At 44.5% G+C, this 14,221-nt stretch overlaps 1 pseudogene across 1 annotated transcript; it reads right to left on the bottom strand.

Annotated features, from left to right (window-relative positions):
- Nucleotides 1-3,025: 3,025 nt before the first annotated feature.
- Nucleotides 3,026-3,401, bottom strand: LOC307207754 (large ribosomal subunit protein eL43 pseudogene; annotated as a pseudogene). The gene has a single exon. The product of its transcript is annotated as a large ribosomal subunit protein eL43 pseudogene (transcript).
- Nucleotides 3,402-14,221: the final 10,820 nt, after the last annotated feature.

Raw genomic sequence — 14,221 nt, 5'->3', positions numbered from 1 at the left:
TAGGCAGTGCCAAGTGAGTCAAAGGGGCTCTTTTCCATCCCTCTCAAGGTCCAATAGCAGTGCATCCTATTTCGCCACTTGAGGCAAAATGGGAAGTGCCACCCTGCCCTTCTGTTGCCACCACCACCACACCTGCTCCTGCCACCTGCACCACTAGTTCTGCGACTGCCACCACCTGCACTGCCTGCCCTGCAGTGGCAATATCCGCAAGATCTCCCATTATTTGGGATTAAATCATGGCAGAAGTCACTGAGATCTTGCCTGAAATTGGTGCTGCTTTTCCACCACTGGTGGAGGTGGTGGGGCAGGCGGGGGGCAGGGAGGCTGGGGAAGGAGGTGTCCACAGAAGTGTTACCTCAAGGGCTTTCACACTTGAGGTGGTGGCCTCCAGTGGCTACAGTGGCCCTGCTAAGAATCATGACCTTAGGGGTTCATATTAGTTAATGTGTGAACTAGCCTTGCACAAAACCTTCTCTAGGCAAAATACAAGGTTCTGTTATGAGTGATTATGGACAAATTGGGTATTATCGCAGCAAAAAATATGCATTTAAATATACGCTCTAAGAGAATATGCACATTGAAATACAGCCTCAAGAGAATATATATATATCCATCCATGCACCTCAATTCATAAGAACTGTGTATGCACAAAGTTTGGAAATGAAAAAAATAGAACAATAAAGAATTACTAAAATATCAATTCCACTTCAGAATGTGGAATGCCAAAATCCAGGTCAAAATTCTGATGTGGAGAATTGTGGAAGCACCCTTAACCATACGACTGACCATTGCTAAGACTTTCTTGGCTGATGTAAATTTTTTCCTTCACTTGTGTCCTTTGCGAGGAGATAGCCAAGTTTTTAGTACAGTGGCTTGACTGGCTGTTGCCTTGGTAACACAGCACCAGCAAAATATGTCCCCTGTCCACAGAGAGAAAATGTGGAACAGATATAGATACAGATATAGATATAGAAACAAATTAGTCCTTAAAGGTATCCTCAACTTGAAACCCTTCAGGTTGCCTTTTAATAGCTGGGCTTGAGGAACAATAGAATGTGAGACATGTTTTACATATGCTGCTTTATAAGGATATTCTTGAAGGTTTGATACAGAAACTTTAGTTCAATAGTAAACATTATTTGCTATGTGCTCTTGTTTCTCATTTTAGAACAAAACACTTCTCCATTGGCTGTTGCTGTTTCTGGATGCTATTGACCTATTCCATCCTTCCATTTCCTTATACATTTCCATTTTTGCTAGATAGAAGGCCAGATTTTAATGCCTCTTCTAGTCTGTGACTATTTTACCAAAGGAATTCAACTGCGTAATTAAAGTGGATTTGTCACTCTTGTGCAACTACAAGGGGAGGCAATCGGGAATGGGACCACAACGACACATGGGCAGTGAGGCTTACCGTAACTCTTCCCCATCAGTGCCACAGTCCCAATGTCCATTTATGAACTTAGCTTAGGGATTTTTAAGAACATAATAAGAGCCCCCTGGGTCATGCCACTGGCCCATCGAGTCCAGCGCTTTCCCCCCACAGTGATTAACCAGATGCCCATGGGAAACCTGCAGACAGAATCTGGGAGCAGCATTACTCTCCCTATTTATGTTCCTAGCAACTGGTATTCAGAGGCATTCTGCCTCTGCCTGGCAGAACATAGCTATCATGGCTAGCAGCCACTTATAGCCTCATCCTCCATGAAGGATTCCAAGTTGGCACCCATCACTACCTCTTAGGGGACCAAATTCCATATTTTATGTGTTGTGTGAAGAAGTACTTTATTTTGCCTTTCTTGAATCTGCCAAAATTTAGCTTTCTTAGATGGCCTTGAGTTCTTGTATTATGAGAGAGGGACAGTTAGCTCAGTTGGTTTGAGTGTAGATAATGCCAGGATGAAGAATTGATCCCTATATGGGTCACCTTCTGTCAGGGAACTGACATCGGAGCCAGAGGTGAAGGCAAGGCTCTCAAGCGATGCTGGAGAGGGGCCCAGCAGGGAGAGAGGGAGCTCATCGGCTGGGGAAGGAAATCAGCGTAACACCAGGGATAAAGGGGGGCAGATGGGAGAATCGGCGAGGGGGCTCCAGGACTCTACCCACACCCACACCCACCGCTACCCACACCTACTCCTGCGCAGAAGACTTCCGCGCAGGGAAAGTAGGCGTAGACTTGGCGTCAAAGAACTTCTTTGCTGGAAGAAGTTCAAGAAACGCCCACTGACGGATTCTGCTAGCGACTGAACAGCCACGAAGTGAAGGGCTGTCCAGCCAGAACAGGTTTAACCAGGCTACCTAGCCAGGAGTGGTGGCAACTTATGCACGAGCAACCCCTTATAACCATTACACCTTCATATTCCTACATTGCAGGAGGCTGGACTAGAAGACCCTCGGGGTTCCTTCCAATGCTACAATTCTATGATTCCAGGGAGGAATTCTTTTCTCCTTTTAGTTTCTTCAGACCATTCTGAATTGTGTGTGCCTCTGTCTGTTCTCACTCATCTTTTCTCTAAACTGAAATGCCCCAGATATTATTCTAGATAACTTTTGCTCTAGAAAACTTTTATCAGGATCAAGTGGAGGTGGAAGATGGAAGAAAAGGTTAAGCTTGCTTTTAACATGTTATGGTCCAATCCACTTTGCAGCTGCTGTTTTAATTTAAATACACATTGCATACAACCACACACTTAACTCTAGTTTGGCCCTGACACTCCTAGCTAAGATACAGGGGAAGCGCTTGAATGCTTCCCTGATTTTTTATATTTTTTTAAAAACTGAAAAGCAGCCAGGGAAGGCTGCCAGTTTCTGCACAGGAACAGCTGTGGTAAGGGGTTTCCAAACCATTTCCGTCTTACTGTTGTCTGCTCAAAATCAGCCACCTACATAGATTTGACACTTATGGGGGCAGAGGGAGAGGAGATATGGGTCAGCAGCGCTGCAATCAGGCAACTTTAGACTCTTGCAGCACAATCCAAACTCAAGAGCCAGGAGGAAGAGGTAGCTTTGGTGGCTCTTTTTTCCCCACAACCACCTTTAATTGACAATAAGGATATGAACTGTGGAGGAAGAGTAACAGTGGAACAAAAATATGTTTCTACTGGTCTTTTAACTCCTTCAGTCTTCTGATGGCAGATTTCACAGTCACCACTGAAGTGGTGTTGTATGTCCAGGCGCCACCAGCTACTGTTTTCATACAAGAGCCACAGTGCCAGAAACCCACAGCTTTCCTCTTCATTTTGGTCTTGCCACAGAAGGAGCAAGTATATTTAGCATGCTGGCTAATTTCAATCTTCTTCACCATTTTTCTCAGGGAAGCTCCCTATCGGGTACCATATTTACCCACAATCCCAACCTTCTTGGTTCGTTTGGTCATCTTGTTACTGCCGCAGGCTGCAGGGAGAGAGCTCTTCGGTGGCTCTTGAGTTTTCCTGGTAGAGCCAGGGCTCAGATGGGGGTAAAGGTAAAGGGACTCCAGTTGTGACCAACTCTGGGGTTGCAGTGCTCATCTCACTTTATTGACTGAGGGAGCCAGCATACAGCTTCTGGGTCATGTGGCCAGCATGACTAATCCGCTTCTGGCGAACAAGAGCAGTGCATGGAAACGCCATTTACCTTCCCGCTGGAGTGGTACCTATTTATCTACTTGCACTTTGATGTGCTTTTGAATTGCTAGGTTGGCAGGAGCAGGGACCGAGCAACAGGAGCTCACCCCGTCACGGGGATTCAAACCGCCGACCTTCTGATCAGCAAGTCCTAGGCTCTGTGGTTTAACCCACAGTGCCAACCGTGTCCACGGATGTCTGTAGCCCTGCTTAATGGGTCAATTGTCTTGATTTGGTATACAGCAGATTCCTAAGTTAGCTCCTGTGTATCATTTGACTTAGTCCTTAATTTGCTACCATTATATTTATTAAAAATATTTATATACCCTTTTTACATGTTTTTCTTTTTTCAATGCACACACAATAATAATAAATCTAGCATTAACACTGTTAATGTCATTTTACATAATCTTAGGGCACTAATGGTCAATGTAGACTCTCCGCAGACGTGTTTGTGAAATTGGTGTGAGAAATTTGCTATCGACTTCCTTTATGTAGGAAAATAAAGGAGACCAGGTTTCATCAAAGGTGTCTTTCTTTTTAACACCTTTTGCTATGCTTCTAAGCCCAGTTAGTCGCTCGAAAATAGTCATGCCCCAGATATTGTTGAACCATACCTCAAGGAGTAGCTTAGCCTGGGATTTCCAAAAATACTCTAACACTAAATGTGCAGCCATCAGTTAAAAAAAAAAAATCTATTATGCAACATCAAATTATAAAGTAGAAGAAAATACAATAAATCAGTACAATGCCATAAAGCAGTACCACATGTACAATCCAATCTGACAGTTCTGTGTATAGTCAACATTGATCTGAATTGGCATTACTAATGCATGGGTAGTTTAAAGAGAGGATTCAGGGTTAGGCTCCCATTACTACTCATAGAAGCATTGGAAGGGGGAAAGCTCAGTGGCAGAGCTCTTGCTTTGCACGCAGGAGATCCCAGGTTCAACCCCAGACATCTCCAGGTAGGGCTGATAATGTTCCCTGCCTGAAACCCTGGAGAGCTGCTGCCAAGAATGTAGACATTACTGAGCTGGATGGACCAGCTGACTTATAAGGCAGCTTCCTAGGTTTCCACATGCACAGCAAATGTGCCTTTCACACACCTGTCTTTCCTCTGCTTTGCCAACTAGGGTTGGGTAAGAGCAATGTTATTTCTCAGGGCTGCCATTTGATCTCTGCTTTACCATATACTCAGTTTGCAGGGCAATCCTCATCATGCCTGCTCAGAAGCCAAGTCCTCTTGCATTCAATAAGGTTTACTCGCAGGTAAATAGGGTTGGATTTCAGCCACAGCCAGATAATTACAGAGTGCAATTCAGCTACATCAAAAACCAGCAGGAGGGAAATGTAGCGTATTTCATATTTTAGCTGGTATTTCTGAGCCCCATTTATTTCATTTCTCTTTTTTAAAAGAATTGTTTACCGAGTGAAGTCTGTCATTCTCATTTAGTTCTAGTCTAAAGTGGGGGTGGATTCATCAAAACTGGGGAAAAAACATTTTGGTGAATAGAGCCAGGTGTTGTAATGAAATGAGCAGTTCAACGAAAATTGCTGGTTTGAGACTATGTTATGAATTCTTTTTAAAAAACATATCTTCACAGTGGCTCTATTCAGGCATTTAGAGCCTTAGTTAAACAAACACACAGCGGGTGGGGAGTGGGCACCAGCATGCTAGCTTTGCAACCTCCCACCTCAGCCTTGCCACCCTCCATGAATTCAAGGGGACTTATTTGCAGTGAGTAGACAGTCACTACAGATGGAAACCTGGCAGTTTTGGTATCTCTCTGTTTCTTGTTTTTCTAATCTTAAAAGTTCAGTTTTCCACATTTCTGCATCAGGGGCTTTTTTTAAAAAAAAAATCCTCATGAAAACTTGCCAGTGTTCCAGTGTGAATTTCTCCTAGTGCTCTTATTTTTGCCTTTTCTACCCGAATCACATATTTGCCTTAATATAACATGCAGTTTTGTTATTTTTTCAGTTTTATGCACACTTACCTATAATATGCATTTTTGTACACATGGCTTTGCTGGAGAACTGCACTTCAAAATTCACTAGACTGCAAATCTCACAGAAGAGCACGCCATTCCTCATCCACTGATCTGCTCACTCCATACATTTGTCTTCATGCATTTGGAAATTTAATGCATTTCTCCTTAGTGCAAAGTGAGAACTTGGGGAGGGTCTCTGGTCCCCCATGGCTCAGATGCACACCACCTTGAGTTGTGCATTCAATTCTGTGATCACAACTCTGTCTCAAAATCGGCAGGTCCCCATCTTGTTTAACTTTAGATGTTTAATGAAGACCTTTTTAAATTTAGCAGGCATTTTAAGTAAGTTGTACATTTTTTTGTTACCTGCTTTGTTGTTGTTGTTGTTTAGTCGTGTCCGACTCTTTGTGACCCCCTGGACCAAAGCACGCCAGACACTCCTGTCTTCCACTGCCTCCCGCAGTTTGGTCAAACTCATGTTCAAGGCCGTCTTTAGCATATGTGCCACCAAGGTGCAAAGATCCGCCCAGCGCCAAATTTGGTTTAGCCCCCAAAGTTGTTGACCTTTTTTTTGAAAAAAGTTGCCAGAGTTGTTTACCTTTAAGAAGAGGACAGTTGCGGGATGAAGGGGCAGCACTGACAACAGCAACAAAACCCAATACTCAGAGTGCGAGCTGCCAGAGGCTAAGTCTGCAAAGAAACCTGCTGCTCGCCATGCCAAAACCACAACGGTCATGCAGTGCTCAGGGCGCAGTGTGCACAGGCCAAAACAAGCTGGCAGGGGAGGCAGCACGGAGCCTGTGCCGCCTGCCATTTTGTCACACCCCCTAGCTGTCATCCCATCCACCAAAAGGTTAAAAGGGTAACCTGGTTTGGCTAAGCTGCTAAAACTACTAAGGTGCTGGGATGGGAAGATATGGGGCAGGGTGGGAGAGAGATAACACTCTCTCCAGCTATTAGTTCCGCCCGAGTTTTCTTTGTTGCAGGATCCTTTGTTGAAGGATCTGTCTGGTTGGATTTTGCAACATTACAAAGCAAGGCCCCTCTCCACCTCTCTCCACCCCACCCTGCTTGCTCCTCACCATTCAATTCACCCTCACCCTGATCTTTCTCCTCTTGCTTTTTCTATATTTCCCCTCTCCTTCTCTCACTCTAACCCGCCACCACCCCACCCTTCTGTCTCTTGCCCCCATCAGCCCCGACCCCCGGGACGCGAGACACTCCCTTGCAATCCACTGAATAACTTACCCAGAGAGAGAGAGAGGAGTCAGTTTATTTATTTATATGTCTTTCCCATTCCCCCGACCCGGCGCCTGTTTCGCCTGCCTTGTGCTCTCTCTGGATTTTTAAAGTGTGGGGAGGGAGGGAGAGAGGGGACTCCCTGTCCAAAAAACACAGTTAGGTGGAAAGAGGTGTATGTATACACAAAATTTGGGGCGGGGAGTATCAGTCTTGTTTCGGATAAGGCTCCGCCCCATTTTTTGGTGATGGAATAGGGAAGCTGTGGAGGGGCGGGGTGGGCTTGCTGAAGCTGAGCTTTAGCTAGAGGGAGGAGAGAAAGTCAAAAGTTGTGCGAGCCGCACACGCTGACACCCAGAGAGAATGCAGGAATCCTGTGAATCGCTCCCTTGCCCACCTCTGCCTTGCCAAGCCCAGCAAAGCAAGGTGGCGAGGCTGGGGGGGGGGTGGAGGAGAGAGGGATGGGAGGGGCAGCACAGGTGGAAAAAGGTGGAGGTTGGGAGGAGAGAACGGCGGCTTCCCTGCCTGGGGAGGTAGGGACAGAGACTTAGGTGGCTTCAGTTGTGGGTGCCTGGCGCCCCCCAGAATTCGGCACCTGGGTGCCCCGCACCCCTTGCACCCCCAGGTAAAGACGGCCCTGCTCATGTTGTTAACTTCGAGAACGCTGTCCAACCATCTCGTCCTCTGTCGTCCCCTTCTTCTTGCGCCCTCAATCTTTCCCAACATCAGGGTCTTTTCCAGGGAATCTTCTCATGAAGTATAAACATAAATATTTGGTATATATACAAAGTATAAATATTGTAAATAACTAAATAAAATAAACAGTTCTAATAGACATTGGCAGCCAGTGAGAGGAGCTGCAGTAAATGTGGGATCGCAGTTTTGGGTGGTAGCCACATATTTAGTGCAATGTCTATTTGGCTCTGGTTTTGGCTTGGCCTACACACAAAGCACGGTGAGATGGTAGACCCATGAAATGGTAGGATGGATTGTACCACTTCAGTCTGGTGCTCCAAGTTCCCTGAAAATGGAAAGCTAGCACAATAAAGAGTAGGATAGGCTAGAAGTTATACCCTTGATGGGCTAGTTCATTCATCCTGGTTTTGGCTCCTGGAAAACTTGCTATCTTCATTACAGGCCTTTTCCACCTGACCTGGGAGGGCAGGGCCCTGACTGACTCCAGCTACAAAAGCAGAAGCTGCTGAGCAAACTCTTAGGCTAGGATGTTGGGGCGGGGTGTTGTTTGTTGTAGGGGGTTGTTGCTGTTGGTTTTCTGTATCTTTATCTTAGATTTTGTGATTTATGTGAAAATTATTCAGTTTGGTTCTGTTTTTTATGTTTAGGACTGCTTTTGTTATGTTGCAGTTGCATATTGTTTTCATGTTGTAAGCCACCTTGAGCATGATTAGAACTGTGGAAAGGGGTCATACAAGTAAAATTATGTATGTATGCATGCATGCATCACTCACAGGGAAGTATTTCCTTTTCTAAAAGCATGTTAAAAACTTCAGCCCCATACACCTGGAGTCCAAAATGGTACAGTCATTTTGCTACCTTAGTACTCTACCTCTTCATACTACTGCATGTGTAGAGACCAGACCGTTCTTGTAAGCAATGGGCTGGTTCGGGGCTTCAGAACCTTTGGCCCGTCCAGATGTTGCAGGACTGTGGCTCCCATGAACCCTGGCCAGCATGGCTAATGAATTCTGGATTCTGGGAGTTGTAGTCCGGCAACATCTGGAGGGCCAAAGGCTCCCAATCCCTGACTGGTTGAAATAACTAAATTTCCTGAATGGAGGGGAGTGCCCAATGTATTCACACTGGGAACATGAAAGAACAAAGTGGCAGTCAGCATGCATTCCTTAAGTTTGCAAAGCTGCAAGGCTCTTGTGTTGAATAAGCAAAATGCATTTTTTAAGGTAACATCTAAGAAAAGTGTTGTCTTTTCTAATTGCTGTTATTCCCGTTCTATACCCTTTTGTCTAGCTTCACCATCAGGATTCTTAGGGGGCTTTTTACTTTTTATTTTCTGTATGCTCTCATCCATGAATGCTAAGATTCAGCACAATACCTTTCTCTAGATCCTACACAAAACCCAGGGAAACCTTTACATTTTATCCCTGCTTTATGGAGGTTTTTTGAAAGCCACTGCCACCAAAAGTGTCTTTATTTAATTGAATCTACCCACAGAAACAGAGATTTTCAGACAGAGAAAGAAAAAAACCAACCAAGCCTTCATTTTCAAAATTAGAAAGTGTCTGAATTGCCGCATTTCACACACACAAAACCCGTTTATTGAGCATCACAGCTGCTCACTGTATGATCCTTTGTATTTGGGTGCTGGTAGATATTTATATCTAATTAGCTATCTTACACGCCATCAGGCAATCTGCATTTAGGGGAAAAGAAAGCTAAACCGTATGGAGTCAAAAGCTGCCAAAACCCCGTAGTAGAGTGGCTCCAGTTCAGGCATGCAGTGCAGAGCAGCCATTATCACACCATAGAAATATTTGTGGACATTCCCATGATTAAATTGAGAGGCTCAGGACAGAAAGATCTCAATCTGTTGCGTATTGTCCCATACTGGGTTCATTTTGCTTTGCTTCTCTGTAACTGAACCTGAGGAACTGGGACTACGTTCAAATAAATACATTCAAATTAGTGCTATATTTCTAGAAAAGGGGGTGCTGGAACTCACCATGAACACTCCCTTGTTCTCTTATAATGGCAATGGTGCCTGTCTGTGAGGTGCCAGAACTGAGTTCCAGTGAGTTCCAGCTGAATAAAGCCCTGGTTCAAATTAATATGAAGCCACATTTCCCTTTGCTGTTGACCACTCATATGTTCACATTAGGTAAAGGCAAAGGATCCCTGACAGTTAAGTCCAGTCGCCGACGACTCTGGGGTTGTGGTGCTCATCTCATTTTACAGGCCGAGGGAGCCGGTGTTTGTCCGCAGACAGTTTTTCCGGGTCATGTGGCCAGCATGACTAAGCCGCTTCTGGCGAACCAGAGCAGTGCACGGAAACACCATTTACCTTGCCGCTGGAGCGGTACCTATTTATCTACTTGCACTTTTTGGTGTGTTTTCAAACTGCTAGATTAGCAGGAGCTGGGACTGAGCAATGGGAGCTCACCCCGTTGCGGGGATTTGAACCGCCAATCTTCTGATTGGCAAGCCCAAGAGGCTCAGTGGTTTAGACTACAGCGCCACCCACATCCCATGTTCACATTAGCTTATGTTGAAAACTCTTTCTGTGCTCTGCTGCCTACAGTGGAAAAGTCTGTTCAGCAGCCTCAGTTTTTGTAGCTGGAGTCAGTCAGGGCCCTGCACTCCAAAGTCAAGTGGGAAAAGGCCTGCAAGGCAGGGAGCAGGTCTTCCAGGACTCACAGGCAATATGATTGCATGCTTCACATACAATTCTAATAGTTCTGAAACTATGTAGAGAGAAAACAACTTTTTGAAATCAGGAAAAATAAGGAGGAAGTGAATAGGAAGGAAGGAACTCTGATGGAGTGACATAATGGGGCATTTGAAGGAGGTTGGGGCTGCAGTAAAAATGAGCAGCCTCTCGTCTGCAGTTTGCCCATATGTGTACTCTGACCTGGTTCAAATAAACAATGATTGCATGTGGTTGATTCCCCCACCCTACTCCCCAGCAAATATCATTTATGACTCTTTGTTAAGGTCATGCTCTAACCATGTAATTCCATATCTCAGGTTGTGACACCGCATAATTGATTCACCTCTCTGAGCTGGGAGGACTGTTTGTCTGACCCAGATTTTCCATAAGATCAGGCTGAAGCTGTGATCTCCAATGCATCGGCCGACGGAGCTGCTGTTGTATGCAATGGGACTATTGTCACCAGCCTAAGAAAGGTCACTTGTGTTATCATCCTCACTGCCCTGATGTGCTGCTCACCTGCCCTTGTTTGCAGCAAATGCACCAGCTTTATCCCTCTGAATCCGCGAGGATTGTCCCCGCCTGCCCTTGAAGGCAAATATTCATCACATAAAATTCCTCTGCTCTCAGCTCACTGATCTGCTCTCATGAATATCTGGGAAGGGATGATAAATGCAGCCCCAGTAGTGTTTAACATGGCAGCTGACCACTTTTCCCATATCTGTTTGTAAGATCAATCCAACTTGCCTTTCCCAAGAGCAAGGACCTGTTAGAAAAAGGAAAGCAACTGTCACTGCAATTTTTCTTTGGCTGTCGCCTTGCCCCTTTCAATGTTTTCCCTCAGTCATTTGCAATGTCACTAAAATTAGTGTTGTGCCAGAACCTGTCCTCTAATTTCCTGATTTTTTTTCTCCTCTCCTGCAAAGGAGGCTTCTGTTTTTCTGCTTCAACCACACGGTGCTTCAAAATCTCTTCAAAATTTTTGGTGGATACAGATTATATCTGACCCTATAATTGCAATGTGGCTCTCTGATGGGCAAATCTGTCAGTTTCAGTTTCTCTCAGATTGTATCCCCCCCCCCCCCATCTTAACTTCAGAATGTATGCAAAGGAGAACAACTAAGATGGTCAAGGGTCTGGAAAACAAGCCTTATGAGGAACGGTTGCAGGAGTTGGGTATGTTTATCCTGGATAACAGGTGGCTGAGAGGAGATGATAGCCATCTTCAAGTATCTTAAGGGAGGAAGATATCACCTGGAGGATGAAGCAAACTTGTTTCCTCCTGCTCCAGAGGGCAGGAGCCAAGCCATTGGCTTCAAGTTACAGCAAAGTAGAGTTAAGAGCTGTTCAACAGTGGAACAGACTCCCTTGGAAGGTGGTAGACTCTTCTTCATTGGAAGTTCTTAAGCAGTGGTTGGATGGCCACCTGCCATGACTGCTTTAATTGAGATTCCTGCTTTTCAGGGGGTTGGACTAGATGACCCTCAGTGTCCATATCAACTACAATTCTATGAGTCCATGATTCTCTGCATTTCCACATCAGTTTGAGATTTTATTTTTATGAAAATGAGTTCTCGTGAAAACTCACCAGCATTTTACTATGATCCTCTACACATGTTTGTATGTAATTTTGCCTAATACCCCCTTTTTTCAATTTTGATGAATAGATGCATTTTTTATGCCAACAGCAAATTTAGATTATGCAATTTTGGACACATTGCTTGACTGGAGTGCAGCATTGTAAAATTCGGACATCAGTTTTGAAGGATTGTTGTGTTTCAGATGGTGTGCTGGGTAACCTGGCTAGTAAGTGCCCGAAGAATGTGTACTCACTGATTTCATTTTTAAGGATGTCCTTTTACATTTTAAAAAAGAGGGGGATAACCTCACCACATTTTGAAGAAGAAGCAAATCTCACCACCATCAACAATTAACAATTATGAGGCAGATGGTAGACAGCCTCTCTGTCCTTTTAGGAAAACCTAGCTGAGGATGTCATTGGTCTTTCAGGAACTGTGTGAGCACTTGAGAAGACTGAATAATCAAGAGTGCAGGAAAGCCACAATCACCTTTTGGTCACCTTGAAAGTCAGGTAAACACAACAAAATCCCCGCATTCCGAAGGGATGCATAAGTGAAACAAAAACCCTGCCCCCCAAGCTATGATAATTTCCTCAAATACTTCCCTCTAATAATTTTCGAATGCAATTTCTTTTCTTATTAGATGACAGGGAATGGTTTTTTAAAATGTGGGCGCCATGCTAATTAAAATCCTCAACATTGTTGAATGCTTGCAGTAATCTTGCCCAAACAGAAAAGCAATATCATCTTGTTTGGAGCATTAAGTAGCACCAGGGTCTGTCACACACTGACCCCCATTGTTAGCAAGTGTGAAGAGTGGGATGGGAAAACTGCCGAACAGTGCAAACTCTGTATCGACACAGAGGTCACAAACAGCATGCAGCTATATGCTGTTACAAAAATGGATAAAGCTCACCAAAAAAATTCTATGCCCATTACTGATGCGAAAAAAGAGCAGTGCCATGAAGAAATATAATTGCTATGTAAAAAATAAATAAATGAAAGTAGTTATCAGGCTTTCTGCAAAAGATTTCAATAGCCATCTACATGGTTCATTGACAATCTGAATGTGGGTTAGGGCAGCAGTCCAAATGTTAAACTTAAAGGAACATGCTCCAGAAAGGCACAGGGAACATGCCACAATATAAAACCATCCATACCCACACTCTGAATACCCTGAATGCAATCTTTATTCTAGCAAAAGGGATTTGAAATAATTGGGAGGGGGGATGTAAAGGGCAACAGCAAAGGTCAGAGAATAAGCTTACTTCCATCAGAGAAGAGGCTTAGAAGATTTGGCTTTGTCACCCTGAGGAAGATGATATTTATTCAAGATTGATTATGACTTTTACAAGACCAGCTCCAGTTTATCGGGTTGTCAGAAAAAAGAAAGAAAACAAGATCTCTGCTGGAACTAAGGCCTATCTAGTTCAGCATCTAGTGGCCAACCAGATGCCTCTGGGAAACCCTCAACAGGACCTGAGTGCAGCAACACTCCCACTTTCCCAGCAGCAGAGATTCAGAACCATAGTACCTCTGACAGTGGACACAGAGCATAGCCTTTGTGGCTGGTAGCCACGGATAGCCTTATCCTCTATAAATTTTGCCAGTCCACTCCATCCAAATACAGCCCCATGAGCCTTCAATGGTTCCTCAAGATTCAGTTTTATCCCCTATGCAATCTACTTGAAACTGCTGAGTGGGGTCATCTGGAGTTTTGGAGTACATTGTATGCATCATACGTGGGGATGCCTCTGAAGATAGCTTGGAAACTTCAGCTGGTGCAGAATTCGGCGGCCTGGTTGCTCACCAGGGCAAGACAGTTTGAGCAATTACAACAATCCTAGCCCAATTGCACTGCCAATTTGTTTCCAAATCCCACCTCCCTCAGGATCAGTTTTATCTTGATCAGGAAGGGATTTCAGCAGATATGTACAGATAAATGCAAAAGGCATTCTGCACTTTCGTAAATGTTCCTTAAGTACCACAACACAGTTTTATAATACAGTGGTACCTCATGCTAAGTACTTAATTCGCTCCGGAGGTCTGTTCTTAACCTGAAACTGTTCTTAACCTGAAGCACCACTTTAGCTAAAGGGGCCTCCTGCTGCTGCCGAGCCGCCGGAGCATGATTTCTGTTCTCATCCTGAAGCAAAGTTCTTAACCCGAGGTAATATTTCTGGGTTAGCGGAGTCTGTAACCTGAAGCGTCTGTAACCTGAAGCGTCTGTAACCCGAGGTACCACTGTACGTATTTTGTTCCATGCAGAATGATTATATATATATGTGCATGTTGCTTAGGAACCTGTCTGGTCTTGCTGGCCTCTTGCGACTCAATAAGATGAATTCATATTTAGAAAACACAACGGGTAAATTTACACAGTGCTTTTTTTAAGGAAGT

The sequence above is a fragment of the Podarcis cretensis genome (genome assembly GCF_951804945.1).
Source record: "Podarcis cretensis genome assembly, chromosome: Z".
NCBI lineage: Eukaryota > Metazoa > Chordata > Lepidosauria > Squamata > Lacertidae > Podarcis > Podarcis cretensis.
This window is presented reverse-complemented; position numbering and strand designations above follow the sequence as displayed.